General features: G+C 43.3%; 1 long non-coding RNA gene and 1 pseudogene across 1 annotated transcript; both read right to left on the reverse strand.

The window, feature by feature from the left end:
* Positions 1-1,856: 1,856 nt before the first annotated feature.
* On the reverse strand, positions 1,857-20,510 carry LOC126259857 (uncharacterized). Its single transcript, XR_007546571.1, has 2 exons — positions 20,404-20,510; positions 1,857-2,352 (listed from the first exon to the last, which is right to left on the reverse strand). It is a non-coding gene; the product is annotated as an uncharacterized LOC126259857 (long non-coding RNA).
* Positions 20,511-21,719: 1,209 nt separating this feature from the next.
* LOC126261478 (5S ribosomal RNA) lies at positions 21,720-21,837 on the reverse strand (annotated as a pseudogene).
* Positions 21,838-22,265: the final 428 nt, after the last annotated feature.

Genomic DNA, 22,265 nt, shown 5'->3' on the forward strand with positions numbered 1-22,265 from the left:
CCCTGTACTGTGTTAGCAAAAGACACGGCAAACGTGTGGGAAAGACGGTGCAAAGCTGAATTTTTTTCCATTTTTTGCCAATTAACTTTAAGTCTCTGATTGGTCAAATCGGTTTGCAGTGCAAAGACCATTCAGCGAGCTTAGAATGCCAGGCTTCAGCTCGTGATTGGCTTGTGTGGAAATGGGGGAAGTCAAAAAAGAGAAATGTGCTTTTGGAACCAAGCTGATGAGGAAATGGGGAGAAAGGAAGATCGGCACTCTTGTACATGTCTCTTGTACTGGCGCTTCGCTAGTAAAGAACTGCAGGTCTCTACCTAAACGGTGAGACTTGTGTCCTTTGCTAGGGTGTGACTTAGAGCGTGTGCCAGTCACTTTCTGAACCGTCAGAGGTACTGATTATATCATCTCGGTCACAACAAGTGATGCGTGGGTGTACTTATTTGTCTTGAGTCGGCCGTCTAAGTATTTGACGTATATCAACATGCACAGCCGTGGCACGGAGTCAAATTGGTTTGGCAGACCAGCAAACGGGTCCACCTGCATACTGGAATCCGTCAGGGTTTCAGAGGCTCTTAGGGAAGTACCTGCGTTCTGAATTAACTGAGCGCGAGACCGCGTACTTGCATTTTTCGGCAACGCGCATTTAATAACAGATTTCCGCCGTCCATGACTTCAGTCACCGAACGCATTGTAGTGTGGCGCCTTGACCAGTAGGGTGGTAAAGTATTGGCTGCTGCGACGTAGGGCTACAATATCTATTTCTCAGCACCCTGTTCTTTCGAACCATATTTTTCCTTTTTTTTGTATGGTAGAATATAGATGCTTGGTGATGGTGTAGTTTGATGCCATAACCTGGATTCACGTGTAGGAAGTGAGATAGAGCGAGTTGTGTTCTGGTCAGTGTCGTGTGTCGATCCGTAGCATATCACTTTGTCCACCATAGATCCCATTTTAGTAAGGCTTTTTTAAATAAATATTTTTGTATGATGTTTCATTAATAATTTTGTTGTCTTGTCTTGTTTAAGATCAATAAATCTATTGTGAATTAGACTACAACTTCTCCCTGAGTTCTGATTAACAGTTCCTACACATTTTTATGGCAGTCTAGATCAGAAACATAAGGAGTAGCTTTTTCATTTGGTGTCCACTGCGTGGATCTTTTACTTCATTAACAGTAATCTTCTTTCAAAGTTTCGAACTGAACCATCAGCAGGGAGGGTTATGCCGACTCTCTTTTGGGACGAAAAAGGCGTCATTTTGGAGCATTACACCCATAGAGGGACCACTGTCGCCAGTGCATCATACACAGATCTCCTACAAAATCATCTGCGGCCTACAATTAAATCAAAGAGACGTGGATTGCTGTCAGCAGGTGTCCTTTTGCAAGATGACAATGCAAGGCCCCACACTACCTGTACAGCAGTTGCAACAATCACAGACCTGCATTTTGAGTGTCTTCCTCATCCACCACACTCAGCAGACCTTGCCCCAAATGATTTCCATATGTATGAACCACTCAAAGACGCAATGGGAGGAGAGAAATTCCGTTCTGATGAAGAGGTACGTCACATGGTGCATGAGCGGTTGCGCAGACTACCAAAGGAATTTTTTTCTAAAGGAATTTATGCACTTTGTAAGCGATAGAGGACTTGCATTGAGCATGGGAGATATGTTGAAAGATGATACAGCTTTGTACCACTTCTGCAGAATAAATAATATTTAATTCATTTGACTCACCCTCGTAGCTTTACTTGTTCGACTGTGGAATGAATGTTATATAATCTGAATGTTTACGTGAGTTATACGTGAGAAGATATCGCTCTGACACAGGTATAATTCAGAAAGCAGAGGCGGTGTATGAGATACAACGATTTTAATTAAACAATCTTTTGTATTTCTTTAATTTTTATAAATGAACTGTTACATTGGAGCTACATATCTGTTACATAGTAAATGTAAAACATTTATATATTTCTTCGACAGTCGACTGTCATAATGGATGAGTATTGACCAAACGTAATGCACAGATAAGCTGATCTGTAATCTTTGGTTGCACTTACAAAATCATTTCTTGTTCGGTCACATACAAGGAATAAATTGGAAGTAACTTATGGACACTGATATACGTGCAGCTAGGAGGTTGTTTCTGTAACTACGTTGCTGGTGGCGCAGCCGTTCTCTAGAGAGGTGTCGGTGCAGCAGGTGCGGCTATCCGTGTCTGTAGTAACCGCCGCCACGCCTGTAGCCACCGTAGCCGCCATAGCCGCGGCCGTAGGAGCCGCCGCTCCTGTATCCGTAGCCGGCAGCCTCGACGGTCAACACCGCCGACAGCAACAGCGCCAGGAACAACAGCTGAAACATAACGCAGTAGGCACCGCTCAGTCTCACCACATTTCCTGATTATTTTGCAAGTTAAACTGTCTTAAAATTTATATCACACTACTGGCCGTTAAAATTGTTACACCACGAAGATGACGTGCTACAGACGGGAAATTTAACCGACAGGAAGAAGATGCTGTGGTATGCAAATGATTAGCTTTTCAGAGCATTAACACAAGGTTGGCGCCGCTGAAGACACCTACAACGTGCTGACACGAGGAAAGTTTCCAACCGATTTCTCATACACAAACCGTAGTTGATCGGCGTTGCCTTTTGAAACAGTTAACGCAGAACAGGGAATCAGCGATCATAAAGCGGTTACTGCATCGATGATTTCAGCCGTAAATAGAAATTTTAAAAAAGGTATGAAGATTTTTCTGTTTAGCAAAAACAACAAAAACCAGATTTCAGTGTACTTGTGGCTCAACACAGAAATTTTGTCTCAAGTGCAGATAGTGTTGAGGATCAGTGGACAAAGTTCAGAAACATCGTACAATATGCGTTAGATGAGTATGTGCCAAGCAAGATCGTAAGAGATGGAAAAGAGCCACCGTGGTACAACAACCGAATTAGAAAACTGCTGCGGAAGCAAATGGAACTTAACAGCAAACAAACATAGCCAAAGCCTTGCAGACATACAAAAATTACGCGAAGCGAAATGTACTGTGAGGAGGGCTGTGCGAGAGGCGTTCAATGAATTCGAAAGTAAAGTTCTATGTACTGACTTGGCAGAAAATCCTAAGAAATTTTGGTCTTATGACAAAGCGGAAGGTGGATCAAAACAAAATACCTAGACACTCTTTGACCAAAATGGTACTGAAACAGAGGATGACAGACTAAAGGCCTAAATACTACATGTATTTTTCCAAAGCTGTTTCACAGAGGAAGACTTCACCATAGTTCCTTCTCTAGATTGTCGCACAGATGACAAAATGGTAGATATCGAAATAGACGACAGAGGGATAGAGAAACAATTAAAATCGCTCAAAAGAGGAAAGGCTGCTGGACCTGATGGGATACCAGTTCGATTTTACACAGAGTAAGCGAAGGAACTTGCCCCCCTTCTTGCAGCGGTTTTCCGTACGTCCCTAGAAGAGCGTAGCGTTCCAAAGGATTGGAAAACGGCACAGGTCATCCCGTTTTCAAGAAGGGACGTCGAACAGATGTGCAGAACTATAGTCCTATATCTCGAACTTCTATCAGTTGTAGAATTTTGGAACATGTATTATGTTCAGATATAATGACTTTTCTGGAGACTAGAAATCTACTCTGTAGGAATCAGCATGGGTTTCGAAAAAGACGATCGTGTGAAACCCAGCTCGCGCTATTCGTCCACGAGACTCAAAGGGCTATAGACAAGTGTTCCCAGGTGGATGCCGTATTTCTTGACTTCCGCAAGGCGTTCGATACGGTTCCCCACAGTCGTGTAATAAACAAAGAGCATATGGAATATCAGACCGATTGTGTGATTGGATTGAAGAGTTCCTAGATAACAGAATGCAGCATGTCATTCTCAATGGAGAGAAGTCTTCCGAACTAAGACTGATTTCAGGTGTGCCGCAGGGGAGTGACGTAGGACCGTTGCTACTCACAATATACATAAATGACCTTATGGATAACATCGGAAGCTCACTGAGGCTTTTTGCGGATGATGCTGTGGTATATCGAGAGGTTCTGACAATGGAAAATTGTACCGAAATGCAGGAGGATCTGCAACGAATTGACGCATGGTGCAGGGAATGGAAATTGAATCTCAATGTAGCTAAGTGTAATGTGCTGCGAATACATAAAAAGAAAGATCCTTTATCATTTAGCTACAATATAGCAGGTCAGCAACTGGAAACAGTTAATTCCATAAATTATCTGGGAGTAGGCATTAGGAGTGATTTAAAATGGAAGGATCATATAAAGTTGATCGTCGGTAAAACAGATGCTTCAAATGGCTCTAAGCACTATGGGACTTAGCTGCTGAGGTCATGAGTCCCCTAAAACTTAGAACTAATTAAACCTAACTATATAAGGACATCACACACATCCATGCTCGAGGCAGGATTCGAACTTGCGACCGTAGCATCCTCGTGGTTCCGGAAAAGCAGGTGCCAGATTGAGATTCATTGGAAGAATCCTAAGGAAATGCAGTCCGAAAACAAAGGAAGTACACTTGTTCGCCCACTGCCTGAATACTGCTCACCGGTGTGGCATCCGTACCAGATAGTGTTGATAGAGGAGACAGAGAAGATCCAACGGAGAGCAGCGCGCTTCATTACAGGATCATTTAGTAATCGTTAAAGCGTTACGGAGATGATAGATAAACTCCAGTGGAAAACTCTGCAGGAGAGACGCTCCGTAGCTCGGTACGGACTTTTGTTTAAGTTTCGAGAACATACCTTCACCGAGGAGTCAAGCAGTATATTGTTCCCTCCTGTGTATATCTCGCGAAGAGACCATGAGAATAAAATCAGAGAGATTAGAGCCCACAGAGAGGCATACCGACTATCTTTCTTTCCACGAACGATATGAGACTGGAATAGAAGGGAGAACCGACAGAGGTACTCAAAGTACCCTCCGCCACAGACCGTCAGGTGGCTTGCGGAGTATGGATGTAGATGTAGATGAAACGTTGTTGTGACGCCTCGTGTAAGGAGGAGAAATGTGTACCATCACGTTTCCAACTTTGGTAAAGGTCGGATTGTAGCCTATCGCGATTGCGGTTTATCGTATCGCGACGTTGCTGCTCGCGTTGGCCGAGATCCAATGACTTAGCAAAATATGGAATCGGAGGGTTCAGGAAGGTAATACGGAACGCCGTGCTGGGTCCCAACGGCCTTGTATCACTAGCAGCAGAAATGAGAGGCATCTTATCCACATGGCTGTAACGGATCGTGCAGCCACGTCTTGATCCCTGAGTCAACAGATGGGGACGTTTACAAGACAACAACCATCTGCACGAACAGTTCGACGTCGTTTGCAGCAGCATGGACTATCAGATCGTAGGCCAAGGCTGCGGTTACCCTTGACGCCGCATCACAGACAGGAGCGCCTGCGATGGTGTACTCAACGACGAAGCTGGGTGCACGAATGGCAAAACGTCATTTTTTCGGATGAATCCAGGTTCTGTTTACAACATCGAGATGGTCGCATCCGTGTTTGGCGACATCGCGGTAAACGCACATTGGAAGCGTGTATTCGCCGTCGCCATATTGGCGTATCACCTGGCGTGATGGGATGGGGTGCTATTGGTTACACCTCCCGGTCACCTCTTGTTCGCATTGACGGCACTTTGAACAGTGGACGTTACATTTCATTCGATCCCTGCGAAACCCTACATTTCAGCAGGATGATTCACGATCGCATGTTGCAGGTCCTGTACGGGCCTTTTTGGATACAGAAAATGTTCGACAGCTGCCCTGGCCAGCACATTCTCCAGATCTCTCAACAATAGAAAACGTCTGGTCAATGGTGGCCGAGCAACTGGCTCGTCACAATACGCCAGTCACTACTCTTGAGGAATTGTGGTATTGTGTTGAAGCTGCATGGGCGTCTGTACCTGTACACGCCATCCAAGCTCTGTTTGACTCAATGCCCAGGCGTATCAAGGCCGTTATTACGGCCAGGGGTGGTTGTTCTGGGTACTGATTTCTCAGGGTCTATGCACCCAAAATGTAATCCGTGTCAGTTCTAGTATAATATATTTGTCCAATGAATACCCGTTTATCATCTGCATTTCTGCTTGGTGTAGCAATTTTAATGGCCCGTAGTGCACTTAATTTTTTAACCGTATAGTCACAACCCCAAAAAGAGAATATTACGTTCTTGCATAAGTTCGTAGCATTCCCCTAACTTTAAGAAACACAAAAACTACATATAACAGAGACATAAGTCATCAGTAATATATCTGCTTCAATATTTACACTGAAGCGCCAAAGTAACTGATATAGGCACGCGTATTCAAATACAGAGATATGTAAACAGCCAGAGTACGGTGGTGCGGTCGGCAACACCTGTATTAGAAAACATTTCTGGCACAGTTGTTAGATAGGTTACTGCTACTAGACTATCAGGTTATGAAGATTTAAATGACTTTGGAAGTGGTGTGACAGTCGGTGCACGAGCGATGGGACACAACATCTCATAGGTAGCGATGAAGTGGGGATTTTCCACTGCAACTATTTCACGAGCGCACCGTGAATTTCAGGAATCCGGTAAAACATCAAATCTCCAGCATCGTTATGGCCGGAAAAAGGTCCTGCAAGAACGGAACGAACGACGACTGAAGAGAATCGTTAAACGTGATAGTAGTGCAAGCCTTCCACAAATTGCTGAAGATTTCAATGCTGGACCGTCAACAAGTGTCAGCGTGCGAATGATTCAAAGAAACGTCATCGATACGGGTCTTCGAAGCCGAAGGCTCACTCGTGTACCCCTATGTGTGCATGACACAAAGCCTTACGCCTCGCCTGGGCTCGTCAGCACCGACATTGGACTGTTGTTGACGGGAAACATGTTGCCTGGTTGGACGAATTTCATTTCAAATTGTATCGAACGGATGGACGTTTACGAGTATGGAGACAACCTCATGAATCCATGGACGCTGCGTGTCAGTAGGCGACTGTTCAAGCTGGTGGAGGCTCTGAAACGGGGCGTGTGCAGTTGGAGTGATATGGGACCACTGATAGGTCTAGATACGACTCTGACAAGTGACACGTACGTAAGCGTCCTGTCTGATCACCTGCATCCATTCATGTCCATTGTCCATTCTGACAGCCTTCGACAATTCCAGCAGGACAATGCGACACCCCACACATCCAGAATTGCTACAGAGTGGCTCTAGGAATACTCTTCCGATTTTACTTCCTCTGGCTATCAAATTCCCCACACACGAACATCATGGAGCATATCTGGGATACCTTGCAATGTGCTGTTCAGAAGAGATCTTCACCTCCTCTTACGGACCTATGAACAGCCCTGCAGGATTCATGGTGGCAATTCCCTCCAGTACTACTTCAGACATTAGGCGAGTCCATGTCACTTCGTGCTGTGGCACTTCAGCGTGCTCGCGGGGACCCTACACGATATTAGGCAAGCGTACCAGTTTCATTGGCTCTTCAGTGTACAATAGTCTGGCAACGCTGGGGTAACTTTCCGATTCCGCGACTGAAGAAATCATGTGGTATTGACGCGAAGAACTCACCGAGCCATCTTCGGAGCGAATTGTCACCCGGAAAGGAAGTTCCTTGAAGTTTGTTCGACAGACAGTGTTAGAGGTGAAAATCTGAGGGCGCATGATCAGGTGAATAAAGTGTTTGCGGAATGAATTCCGAACCAAACTCCTGTACAGCGTTGTTTGTCAGTCCAGCAGGATGTGGGCGGGCCTTGTCGTGGAGTAGCATCACTTCACGCAGTCCTCCTTGTCGCTGTTCTCGGATTGCGTCTGCGTGACTCCTTAGTTGTTGACAATAAATGTCATCGTTGATGGATACCCTTTGGGCAAGCAATTTGTAGTACATGACACGGTCATTGTTCCACCAACTGCATAACATTATGTTTTGTGGATGCGCGCAGATATTTGTACGGGGAACTGCTCCTTTATTTGATCTCAACCATTCGTTTATTTTCCTTATGTTAGCATAAAAATACCATTTCTCGTCACCAGTAACGATAGAGGGTAGGAATGGTCGGCATTGTTCACGAACCAGTTGATGGCGAGCAAGCAGGGATGCACACATGGTCACCTGCTGATGTGACTTCGGCTTGTAGCATGCGGCACGCATACACCCAATTGCATGCATTGCATGAAAGTGTTGGACGATGGTGTAATGACCCCAATTCATCACATATGCCACTTCTCAAGTACACTGACGTGAATCATTGTGGACTATTTCCTTTAAACGATCTACTTCAAACATCGAAAATCTTCCTGAATGTGGAAAACGATCAAACTTAAAAAGAGAAAACCATTTTCTTGCCGTGCTCTGTCCTACCGCATTATCCCTATACACGCCGCAAATGTTTCTGTCTGTCTCCGCTGCTGTCACCCCTCTATTGAAATGAAACAGAAGAATATGTCGGAAATGTTCCGATTTCTCCAGTTGACACTCCATTTTACAACGGAAGATCTCAAATAACCACTTCCAAATGATAGTATATAAACTCAGATAGTGACCGTGAACTACAAATAGAAAAATTACAATCGACAAATAAAACCATGGCAACCGGAACACCAACAGGCTGCAAAACAAAAACGTTATGACTTATACACCAGCCTCATAGTTTTACGAACACCTGAATTATGAAGTTTCATGGAGTCAAACGGAAAAAAAAAATCACTGCCATCCACAAATTCCGGAGGTAGCAAGAGCAGTTAAGTGCGAGAAATATTGAACAATCGGCTTAACATCTTAACAGTCCAAGTTACTGACAGGAATAAAGTACAGTACCACTCGGATCATATTTGCACAGATGATAGGAAAATAGTCTAGAGGACCAAAGATGGCAAACGGCATAAAATAACGTACATGTTTTATTTCCGAGTCCCTTTATGTAACGTTTTTTGTTAGCTATTTCACTGACTGACATAAGTTCCTTGTCACTCAATGACATCGCCAACATAGTTACGAACATAGCACCATTTCAGTTGCTAACCGCTACCAAATCTGATTTCGTATCTTCTTCTTTTGCATCGAAATCATTTTAATTAATGATGTGTTCTTTCTTTTTTCTCGACGCTGTGCTAGCCCCGTCATCTCTCTTTGCCCTGTTTACTAATAATAATTAGTGCTGAAAATGCTCGTCTTGCTCTCTCCTTGCACTTTATCACTATACTGTCGTCTGCACTGCAATGTTAGGTTGATCCAAGCGTGTTAATATATGTATATCCTTCATTCCTAAGGAAGCTGTCTTACTCTGCAAATTTAACATATATGTGTATTACTATATATGACCATCTACACCCCGTATAAGTAATATTAATATATTGGTACTAAATCTATTTAATATTAAAATAATATTATTATGGGTTTAGAACTGAGAAATTTTATCTTCAGAGGAAGTGCGTTTATGAGAGTGAGAGTCACCACAAATCTTTTTGTGTACGTCTATCACTGTCGTGATGTTAAACAGTCAAATTAAATTTAAGAAATACAAATTGGAACAAAAGTGTGGCCAAATAACGGTGACAATCTGCCTGTCAAGTTTTGCATATTATCCAACGATTTTTGAAATTCGTTATCCCAACTAGGATGCACCACTTAACATACTCTGTATCACATGAAAAATTAATGACCGAATTCTTTTAAAATAGTGTATTTTATTAGCCAATGTACGCTTCAAAGAATAACTTCATCTGCAACTTCTTATTTGACTATTAAAATACGGTCAGAGATACACTGTGTGATCAAAAGTATCCGGGCATACCCAAAAACATACGCCTTTCATATTAGGTGCATTGTACTGCCGCCTACTGCCAGGTACTCCATATCAGCGACCTCAGTAGTCATTAGGCATCGTGACATTAGACATCATAACCCACGCATCACGCCTGCAAATGCCAAACGATACCTAGCTTGGTGTAAGGAGCGTAAACATTGGACGATTGAGCAGTGGAAAAATGTTGTGTGGAGTGACGAATCACGGTATACAATGTGGCGATCCTGTGGCAGGAGTGGGTACGGCGAATGCCCGGTGAACGTCACCTGCCAACGTGTATAGTGTCAACAGTAGAATTCGGAGGCGGTGGTGTTATGATGTGGTCGTGTCTTTCATGGAGGGGGCTTGCACCCCTAGTTGTTTTGCGTGGCTCTATCACAGGACAGGCCTACATTGATGTTTTAAGCATCTTCGTGCTTCCTACTGTCGAAGAGCAATTCGGGGATGGTGATGGCATCTTTCATCACAATCGAGCACCTGTACATAATGCACGGCCTGTGGTGGAGTGGTTACACGACAATAACATCCCTGTAATGGACTGGCCTGCACAGGATCCTGACCTGAACCCTACAGAACACCTTTGGGATGTTTTGGAACGCCGACTTCGTGCCGGGCCTCACCGACCGACATCGATACCTCTCCTCAGTGCAGCACTCCGTGAAGAATGGGCTGCCATTCCCCGAGAAACCTTCCAGCGCCTGGTTGAACGTATGCCTGTGAGAGTGGAAGCTGTCATCAAGACTAAGGGCGGGCCAACACCATATTGAATTAAAGAATTACCGATGGAGGGCGAAACGAACTTGTAAGTCATTTTCAGCCAAATGTCAGGATACATTTGATCACATATTGTATGTTATCACAGCAGGAACACATCTGTTGGACCTTAAATTAATGAACATATTATGCAAAAGTTTCTGTGGAACATACAAATGATCACAAACGTATCACGTTTCTGCGAATGTAACTGCATCCTTGCAAGTGATGTCACAATGAAGTTTCTCTATTGCGTTATTTAGACTGCAGACGCACTGGCACGCGTACACATTTCACAAAGCTAACACGAATAGTTTAAAAAACTTCAAAATGTGATTGGACATTTTGGTTGTTAATGAGTGACAATGTTAATACGCAGTGAATTACAATTTTCTTTATAGTAAGGGAAGAATATAACCTGTTAGTTCATTATGAAGATAAATACATGTTAGCTTCTGTAGTTAGTTATATAAGTCCATCGTCACAAAGAAGCATTATTGTAAATCTGTAATAAAGTTTTATATTTTTTCGAAATTCTGAGTTCCTTGGTTAGATAATAAACCATATTGAAGAAATTTCTCCATTTAAAGATTTTTAAATCACGATAGGTGAAATGGAGAGAACACTCCCGATATCGGGAATTCGAGTCGTATAATGTCAAATTTGCATATTATTTTCAAATGCATAAACTTTCCAAAAATTTTGAGAAGAACGTTAATAGTGGAATGGGTCGATGATTATTAATATCTGTCCTAATACGCTTTTTAAAAGTTTGTTAATGACACACATAAATCTGGCAAGAGGAATGTCTTGTGAAAATTATGCTTCATATGTGGATGTAGGACAGAGTGAGAACAAAGACTGTGTTAGCAATCTGCCCTTGTGTATCGTAAAAAATGTATGTTGATGAAGACAGAACGCTAATGGCGGTCGTCTGGCGCTATACTCAGAAGACTAGTTTGAGACATGGATCTGGATCTGGAGCGAGCTAGTGTTCCATTCTACAGGTAATCATGAATAAACAGCGGACGTATGGACAGCTATATGTGCAAGCAGTCATTCCTCTAACAGAATTCACTCAGTAATAGTAGGGTTATGCAACTTATTGATGTTGCTGAGGTCTAGAATGGCATCCATACAGCGCCGTAGTTTTTTATTTCGTTGTACACTATGCAGTGAATCCCTGTACTAGTATGCTGAAATGGACCTTGGTTGACAACATTTAATGAATGGGTCGTCTTCCGCTCAAATATTATTACGCGTTCCAACACACAAACTAAAAACGAGTGTGAGCTAGATACTTTGTTATTAGGTCATAGAAATTAATATTTTCTGCTAGCTATAATATGCTATAGCAGCTACGTGAGAAGTATTCACACAGTTTGAAAATGTTCCCTTTATACGTTTATCGTATTACTTTGTGACTATCAGTTCAATTTCTATTTTCTACATTCGCAGGAGATAAAAAGCAATAATCTAACAACGCCTCCTCCACTCTATGTTTGGTAACATGTGCTACAGCGTCGTTAATTACGACTTCCTTTTGCCCTTCCTGTAGAGGAGTAATTAAATAAGCTTCTGTCTCACAGTAGGAGTTACAATAAACGGAAGCATTTCCAGCGAGACCCTAAATTTGCAGTTTCTAAAAGTGAACTGATATGGTGCCTCCTATGGCACACTAACACGAAGAAGGCTATATTAACGCCCATTCCTTCATTTCGCTTGAGGAATCTCATTATTACACTGAAACAACCCGTAAGATTTTCTTCGTACACTGTCCACCCTTTATCAGGCTTCCAGCAACACGAAAGTATTCAGAGAATGTTAGGGACAACAGCTGCAGAGGCTTCTGGAACAATAACTGAATTCCCCAAAAGATGTATTCCACGAACAGAGCTTACAGCAGAGAAGTAAACATTGGCATATAGTAATTGCTGATACTAAAGAACCATCCATCATCCACTATTAGGCTTCATGTGTAGCGTTAAACGGAATACCGCTGAGGAAATTCCGGAGGTTGTCCAGGAGTATTTTCTGAATATTTTGGTACCAGTGATCTGTGGTCTGTCCCAGAATAACAACATAATAATGATATATTCGGCTTTAACCCAGTTACATTGTCATTGTATAAATAACTTCCCGACAGGGAAAAGTGCGGTCACCGAAACGTACCACATCAAACACAGAAGACTGCAGCGATCCTACAGTCGTCGGCACACGGACCGTCCATCCGAACGTTGAGCGTTGAGCGTGCCGAGTTTCTGACGTCATAGCGTGGAATAGCACGCTCGGGAGTTTTTCCGAACGTGCAGAGCAGTATCTGGCATGTCAGATATTCTGAGCGTGCATCTGAGCGTTGACCAATGAGATGGCACAACGCCACCTACGTCACACGCGCGCCGTCTCCCTTCAGTACAGAGTTGTGAGGCGCCATATTGGCATTCATTTCAAGCATATATGTATATATGCCGTTTCTGAGCACCAGAAAATTGAGAATCACAGGAAAACCCGTTGTTAGTTGTGTGATTCGTTTCAATAAAATAATGAGAAACATCGTATTCGTGGCAAAAGAATTATTTGGTGGGACACACTGAAGATCCAGCCAAAACGCATTGTTCTTCGTACAATTTCTAATAATTAAATTTCAATTAGTAACATAATTATCTACAATTAACGTTTTTAGCAACGGGTAACAGAATACGATTCAGAACAAACAGTGTATTGTTTGTTTAGCGTAATGAGTAGCGTCCCTGTCGACTAATGAGTTTTTGTTGTGGCGGTGATTCGCGTCGTAAGACTTCCAAACTTTTTTTCCTAACATTCGCGTTTTTATTAGGTTCTGATACTTTATTATTAGTTTAATATAAGTATATGCTATAATATTTGATGTTATGTAAAAATAAATTCACCTTTTTCTGAGGGGTGACTTTGGATTGGTTTAATCTACAGGACAGCTTGCGCTACTTGTATAAAGATATTTTGCTCCTTTTTCTTTTACGATTCGTAATTCACATGCTGCAGAGATTCTGATACTGGGTAGGAACAGTGATTAAATAAGTCTAACCTTGGGGTTACTAAAATGTGGGAATGATGAAATAGTGTTCATCTTACGCGGAGACGTTTTACAAATTTGTATCGCACTGTTTGTAATGGAACTTTTATAAGCCCGTGTCCTTATTGATTGGACATGGTACTTTCCTTTTCGTGGACGATGGAGGAAATGTGCGTTTTAATAGAGCTAACGTGGGAATTCTAAGCGCGCCCGTTGAGTAAACAAGTGTGATTTACGAACTAGAAACATCCCTCAACTGCCGCTGGAGTGCGTTGCGATCGCGTATACCACGTTGGAGCGCACGTATCGTATGCACCGCCGTCCCAGCAAGAACGCTCAGCACAGTGTCACTGTGCTGTTCTTCTACTGCATGTTTTGAACTCTTCTACTGTGCACATTTCGGCCAACCCTTCAACAGTAAAGCTGTTCATACTGCTGTGAATGTTAGAGTATAGTTGTCACTGCTGTAAAAACAAATCCGAGAGGCACCGAGCAGTGTTGAACGCAAGTTCTAGAGTAAAGTGGGCATTTCATATTTTTTATAGCAAGTACCGTGATTGAACGGAACAAGTTGGTTTATATTTCCGTCTATATTTGTACTATTGTGGAGATACATCCTCTGATCTAAATCATCCGGACGCCCTTACGCAAAGCCGAATTGACCACTAGACGGCACAACAGGCAGACTCGCCAATATGAAAGGAGGCCTTGTAGTTGTTGTCAGTAGACAAGCGGTAACAGCTTGATTGGTCGGGGAAGAGAGCTCAGCGACCTCCAACGTGGAATGGTGTTTGAATGTCAAATGGTTAACCCGTCGGCACAAGGGCCGTGCTGTAGAACGTCAACATTGACCGTACCGAATTCAGCGTGCTGCTGGACGCTCAGAAATGATGCGACTTGTGCATACGGTACATGGGCTGCAACGTGGTACACGTGATAACAACGCACTCCGGCGGCAGTTGCGGGAAGTTTCTAGTTCGTAAATCACAATGTTTACCAAACGGGCGCGCCTAAAATTCCCACGTTAGCTCTATTAAAACACACATTTCTTCCATTGTCCACGAAAAGGAAAGTACCATTTCCAATAATAAGGATACGGGCTTATAAAAGTTCCATTACAAACAGTGCGATACAAATTTGCAAAACTTCTTCACGTAAGATAAACATTATTTCATCATTCCCACATTTTAGTAAAACCCCAAGGTCAGCCTTACTTGATCACTGTTCCTACCCAGGAGTAGAATCTTTGCAACATGTGAATTACGAAGCTTAGAAGAAAAAGGAGCAAAATATCTTTATACAAGTAGCGCAAGCTGTCCTGTAGATCAAGCCAATCGAACACCCAAAAAAAGGTGAACTTATATTTACGTAACATCAAAAATTATAGTATATACTTATATTAAACTAATAATAAAGTATCAGAATCTAATAAAAACCCAAATGTTAGGAAAAAGAAAATTCGGAAATGGTGAGTCGCGAACCACCACCTGCACATCGAAATATCCCAGAGCAGCGACGCTACTCACCACGCTAAAAACATCATTTGCTTAGTAGCCATTCCTAGGATGTTAACGCTTGCTGAAAGCTTTAATCATAGCTAATTGAAATTTACTAATAACAAATTGTACCAAGAACAATGCGTTTTGGGTGGATTCTCAGTGTATCAAAAATGGTTCAAATGGCTCTGAGCACTATGGGACTCAACTGCTGAGGTCATTAGTCCCCTAGAACTTAGAACTAGTTAAACCTAACTAACCTAAGGACATCACAAACATCCATGCCCGAGGCAGGATTCGAACCTGCGACCGTAGCGGTCTTGCGGTTCCAGACTGCAGCGCCTTTAACCGCACGGCCACTTCGGCCGGCAGTGTATCACTGCCTTCAAATAGCATATTCTCGTAATACGCAAGTTACAATAGTTCTTTTGCCACGAATATGATGTTTCTCCTTATTTTATTGCAACGGATCACACAATTAACAACGGGTTTCCCAGTGATGCTCAATTTGCTGGTGCTCAGAAACAGAACATATACGTATAGGCTTGAAATGAATGCCAATATGGCGCCTGACAACTTTGTGTTCAAGGGAGATGGCGTGCATGGGACGTAGGTGGCGTTGTTCCATTTCACTGGTCAACGCTCAGATGCACGCTGAGAGTATCTGACTTGCTAGATATTACTCTGCACGTTCGGAAGGACTCCCGAACGTGCTGTTCCACGCTATGACATCAAAAACTCGGCACGCTCAACGCTCAACGTTCGGGTGCACGGTCCGTGTGCCGACGGCTTTAGCAAATCCACCAGAGTTTCAGGCATTCTATAGCTGGCCAAGTCGACTGTCGAGGATGTGACTGTGAAGTGGTAACACGAAAGAACAATCACAGCTAAACTAAGATCCTACTGACTTTATGTACTGACGGAAAGGACCGTAAAGCGTTGTGGAGGGCAGTTATAATAAATGGCATAAAATCAGCGGAAGGCATCAGTCGCGACTTACAAAGTGCTTCTAGCAGTCCAGATAGCACAATTCATGCGCGCAAGGAGTTAAAAAGAATCAGTCTGGATTTGGTGAATGCCTGGAGAACGTTAACTGTCCTCATGTGTAGCGTCAACAGTGAAGTAGGGAGGAGGCGGCATCACGATATGGGGGTATTTATCGTGGTTTGGTAGGGTCTCCTTATTGCGCTTAGGTTCAAATGGCTCTAAGCACTATGGAACTTAACACCTGAGGTCATCAGTCCCCTATACGTAAGAACTTAAACCCAAGGACATCGCACATATCCATGCCCGAGGCAGGATTCGCAATTGCGACCGTAGCAGCCTCTTGGTTCCGGATTGAAGGGCCTAGAACCACGCGGCCATAGCGGCGGCCGGCTTGCGCTTAGGAAAACAATAAATGCCGAAAGATGTAAACACACGTTACAGCATTGTGTACTGCATACAGTACAGGAACAGTTTGGATGTGTCATTTGCTTTTACCATTATGACAATGTACTATGTTGTAAAGCAGCCTATGTGAGACAGTGTTTTGTAGACAATAACATTCCAGAAATGGACTGTCCTGTCTAGAGACCCGACATGAACCTAACAACATCTTTGGGACCAGTTAGAACGTAGACGTCACTGCAAACCCAGCGTCCAACAACATTATCTTATCTGACAAACTGCCTATTGGCTTCTGTCTCGGGTTCTTCGGCCGACGTTCATGCAATGATTTTTCTGACGTTTCGCCAGCACGAGTGGCTGGCATTGTCAAAGCTTCACCCTCCATTGCCGACAATGGAGGGTGAAGCTTTGACAATGCCAGCCACTCGTGCTGGCGAAACGTCAGAAAAATCATTACATGAACGTCGGCCGAAAAACCCGAGACAGAAGCCAATAGGCAGTTTGTCAACAAGTGGCCACGAAAGCCTTAACAATTTTGTATTATCTTATCTTCTCCGCTTTCGGCTCTTGAAGAGGAATTGGCTACCATTTCTCCACAGGCCTTCAGACATCTCACTGAAAGTGTCCTCAACAGAGTTCTAGCCATCATAAAGGCGAATGATGGATACACTCTTCATTAATGTCCCTTGGCAACAGCAGCCGAAAATGATGAATGGGAAAGTCAAGCAAAGGGTGAGTCACTGTGAACAGTTTAGTGACAGGATTGTGCTCATCAGAACCGAAAGCAGATCAACATTGACAACAACACTTGAGGTATACATTCGAAGTCACAAGCATAAGATGAAGAGATAAAGATAGAAAAAGCCTATGAGAATACTGAATGGGTAATTCAATACATAAATGGAGATGAAAATCTAATAGTCAAGGAGGGGAAGGAGAAGGAGAAGAAGAAATGGTTTTGGGAGAATATGGAGTTATTAGTAGGAATGACAGGAAAAAAGAGTAATTGAGTTCTGCAACAAATCTCAGCTCGTAGTAGCGACTACTCTGTTGAAGAATCAGAAGAAGAGTAGGCGTACTTGGAAATGGTCGGGAGGAACGGAAAGATTTCGTTTCGATTACATCATGGTCAAGCAGAGACTCCGAAAACAGATATTCTATTATAAGGCTGGAGCAGATGCAGATTCAGATCACAATTTAGTATGGATGAAGAATAGGCTGAAGTTTAAGAGATTAGTCAGGAAGAATAAATGCGCGAATGAGTAGGATACGGAAACACTAAGCAATGAAGAAATACGCTTGAAATTCTCTGCGGCTATAGATGCTGAGATAATTAATAGTTCAGTAGGCAATTCAGTTGAAGAGGAATTGACGTCTCTAAAGAAAGGTAATAACGGAAGTTGGAAAGAAAAACTTAGGTACTAGGAAGGTAACTGCAAAGAAACCATGGGTAACAGACATAAATATTTCAGTTAATCGACGAAAGAAGGAAGTACAAAAATGTTCAGGGAAATTCAGGACTGCAGATATAGAAAATGGTTCAAATGTGTCGAGCGTTTTTACTTTGTACGTACACCTTTAAAAATTATACTTTAACATAATGTAGTGTTTCATAGTTCTGAGCCGGCCGTGGTGTCCGTGCGGTTCTAGGCGCTACAGTCTGGAGCCGAGCGACCGCTACGGTCGCAGGTTCGAATCCTACCTCGGGCATGGATATGTGTGATGTCCTTCGGTTAGTTAAGTTTAATTAGTTCTAAGTTCTAGGTGACTGATGACCTCAGAAGTTAAGTCGCATAGTGCTCAGAGCCATAGTTCTGCTGTAGGGCTTATTGTCACAGAATTACATAATAAGTAGTTCACGTCTTCCAGTTCTGACTAAGCTTTTCGGAACGATTTCCTTGGTTTTAAGGCATTTTCCGGAACTGGAATTCACCGCTCATATACAATGATATGAGAGAAGTCATGTGACTGCGATATGCACCTATACAGATGGCGGTAGTATCATGTAAACAAGGTATGAAAGGGCAGTGCATGGGCGTTGCTGTCATTTGTACTCATGTGATTCATGTGAAAATGTTTCTGATGTGATTATGGCCGCACGACAGGAATCAACAGACTTTGAATGTGGGTTGGTAGTTGTAGCTGTACGTATGGGACATTCAATATCGGAAATCGTTAGGGAATTCAACATTCAAAATTCCGAACTCTACACTGTCAAGAGTGTGCCGATAAAACCAAATTTCAGACATTACCTTTCGCTTCGAACGACGCAGTGGCCGACGGTCTTCACTTAACGGCCGAGAGCAGCGGCGTTTGCGCATAGTTGTCAGTGCTAACAGACAAGCAACACTGCGTGAATAATTGCAGAAATCAGTGTGGGACGTACGACGAACGAATCCGTTAGGATAGTACGGCGAAATATGGCGTTTACGAGCTACGGCAGCGGACGACCAACGCGAGTGTGTTTGCTAACAGCACGACATCGCTTACACCGCGTCTCCTAGGCTCGTGACCATATCGGTTGGGCCCCAAGTTGGCAACAAGGTATATACAAGATGATGGTGCCCGAATGAGATTTTCACTCTGCAGCAGAGTGTGCGCTGATATGAAACTTTCTGGCAGATTAAAACTGTGTGCTGGGCCGAGACTCGAACTCGGGACCTTTGCCTTTCGCGGGCAAGTGCTCTACCAACTGAGCCCCGTCCTCACAGGTTTACTCCTGCCAGTACCTCGTCTCCTACCTTCAGACTTTACAGAAGCTCTCCTGCTAACCTTGCAGAACTAGCACTCCTGAAAGAAAGGATACTGCGGAGACATGGCTCAGCCAGAGTCTCAGGGATGTTTCCAGAATGGGATTTTCACTCTGCAGCGGAGTGTGCGCTGATATGAAACTTCCTGGCAGATTAAAACTGTGTGCTGTGCCGAGACTCGAACTCGGGACCTTTGCCTTTCGCGGGCAAGTGCTCTACCAACTGAGCCCCGTCCTCACAGGTTTACTCCTGCCAGTACCTCGTCTCCTACCTTCAGACTTTACAGAAGCTCTCCTGCTAACCTTGCAGAACTAGCACTCCTGAAAGAAAGGATACTGCGGAGACATGGATCAGCCAGAGTCTCAGGGATGTTTCCAGAATGAGATTTTCACTCTGCAGCGGAGTGTGCGCTGATATGAAACTTCCTGGCAGATTAAAACTGTGTGCCGGACCGAGGCTCGAACTCGGGACTTTCGCCTTTCGCGGGCAAGTGCTCTTGGTAGAGCACTTGCCCTCAAAAGCAGAGGTCCCGAGTTCGAGTCTCGGTTCAGCACACAGTTTTAATCTGCCGGGAAGTTTCAAGATGATGGTAGTTCCATAATGGTATGGGCTGTATTTACATGAAATGGACTGGATTCTCTGGTCCAAATGAACGGGTCATTGACTAAATGGCTATGTTCGGCTACTTGGAAACCATTTTCAGCCATTTGAGTGCCATCGAATATTTATTGGACATAATCAAGAGGTCAGTTCGTGCACAACATCCTGCACCAGCAAAACATCCGCAATTATGGACGCCTACGGAGGCAGTATGGCACAATATTCCTGCAGGGGACATCCAACGACTTCTTGAGCCCACGCCACGTACAGTGGCTGCACAACGCTAGGTCCGACACGATATTGGGAGGTGTCTCAAGACCTTTATCACTTCAGTGCATTCCCAACTGGGACTCCCACTGACCAACTATCAACTCGGCGGTATTTTTCTGGAAATTGACTCTGACATGATTCTCTAAATAGAGAATGAAAAATAAAAAAAGTAAAAAACGAAAACCGAGTTATGACCAGCTTTAACAGAGAACACGCAGAGTTGGTCACCTTGCCAGTAGGACAGGCGACTCACGCACACGAACACATACATACACAGACTCTGACTCACCAGAAGGCGGAACATGGTGGCGGAACCGGCTGAAATGTGAATCGCCGTACCGGCGCCGCGACCAGCTTATATACTGGAGGTGCCGCCGGCCTTCCACCCGACGTGGGTGCCGGTTTGTGACCGCTGTTACGCAGCAACCCGTGCGGGGAGCGGCGTCCCCTGCCTAGCGTGCAAGTAGCAACCTTAGATCAAAATAAAACGCCCACATAGAGTTCTCTCTCACAGTTTACTACAACGTGACCCTGCGGAAAAGAGAAACATAAAAATTTAACACAAGGAGAACCACGTATGTGTGTACGGCTCTCTGCCGACGGACGTAAGCCGTTCTAGAAAAGTCGTACTTTATTTTGCAGGTGACCTCATATAAGGATACATCTTCAGACAGGTGGAGTTCCGCCAGTATTGATGTAAAGGTGACATCAGTGTGGTTAGTTTTTATAGGAAATACCACAGCATTGTACGATATGATGGAATTTTCTTTCGTTATTTCTTCGTACTGTTGTTATTGTGCCAGATGCACTGAACATCACTGTTACTGAAATACTAGCTTAGGGCCCGCTGCTTCGCTCGAATAGTCTGTATGGCCTTGATAGATTCCCTTGTTTTTGTTTTTCTGTAATCGAATTTTTATTTTGCTCACAAATTGCAACAATTTCTAAATATTTCACTCTAATTAAGGTCACAGAAGCATGGTCCTTTCCGAACGTACGTCTGACCAAAAAGCGACCAGGTAGCTGGAGTCCAAAAATTTTGTTAATTATATCTTTTGCTTTTTTGTGGTGATGCTTCCATAATACATATGTCTTTATATCTGAGAACTGAAATACCAGTTTTCATAGATTTAGCTTTAATTTTTTTAACATAACGAAGTATTTTCTTAAAAATATTTATCCCCTTATTTCATTCCTTTAGGGTCTGAATTTCCAGAAACAGTGAAACAAATATTTTTTTTTATTTTCCAACCGAGAAGCCAATCACAGTTTCCCAAAGATTTAGCTTTAAAATGCTTTCGCACTGAAATATTCTCATGAAACGTTTTACTCTGTATTTCACACCGTTAGTGACTGAATCTCTAAAACCAGTGATACGTGTACTATTTCTTTCTAACAGAGAAGCACTGCGTCTTCAGGCCACAAGTGGCCTATCGGGTCCATCCTACCGCCGTGTAATCTTCAGCTGAGGATGCGGATAGGAAGGGCGTGTGGTCAGCACACCGTTCTCCCGGTCGTTATGATGGTTTTCTATGACCGGAGCCGCTACTATTCAGTCGAGTAGCTCCTCAATTGGCATCACGAGGCTGAGTGTATCCCCAAATATGGCAACAGTGCATGGCGGCCCGGATGGTCACCCATCCAAGTGCCCGCCACGCTCGACAGCGCTTAACTTCGGTGATCTGACGGGAACCGGTGTATCCACTGCGGAAAGGCCGTTGCTCTACTAGAGAAGCCAAACACAAATTTTCATAGTTTTACCTTCAAAAATGCTTGCATAATGAAATATTTCCACAAAAACTGTAACCCCTATTGCAACCTACAGTGGTTGAATTTCCAAAAACAGCGAAACAAGTATTTTTTTCTTTCCAACTGAGAAGCCAAATTCAAATAGATGTAGATTTAAAAATGCTTTCATAATGAAAATTTTCATGAAACACCTCATCCCTTATTTCACCCGCTTAGGAGCTGAGTTTCCAAAGAAACTGAAACCCGTATTTTTTTATTGTAACCGAGAATTCAGATACCAATGTTCATACATGTACCTTCAAAAATATTTTAGTAGTTCTTTAATAATGGTATATTTTCAAAAAAAAACTTGTCACCCCTTATTTCATCCGCATAGTGGTTAAATTTCGAAAAATGCTGAAA

Source organism: Schistocerca nitens, chromosome 5 (genome assembly GCF_023898315.1).
Source record: "Schistocerca nitens isolate TAMUIC-IGC-003100 chromosome 5, iqSchNite1.1, whole genome shotgun sequence".
In the NCBI taxonomy this organism is placed as follows: domain Eukaryota; kingdom Metazoa; phylum Arthropoda; class Insecta; order Orthoptera; family Acrididae; genus Schistocerca; species Schistocerca nitens.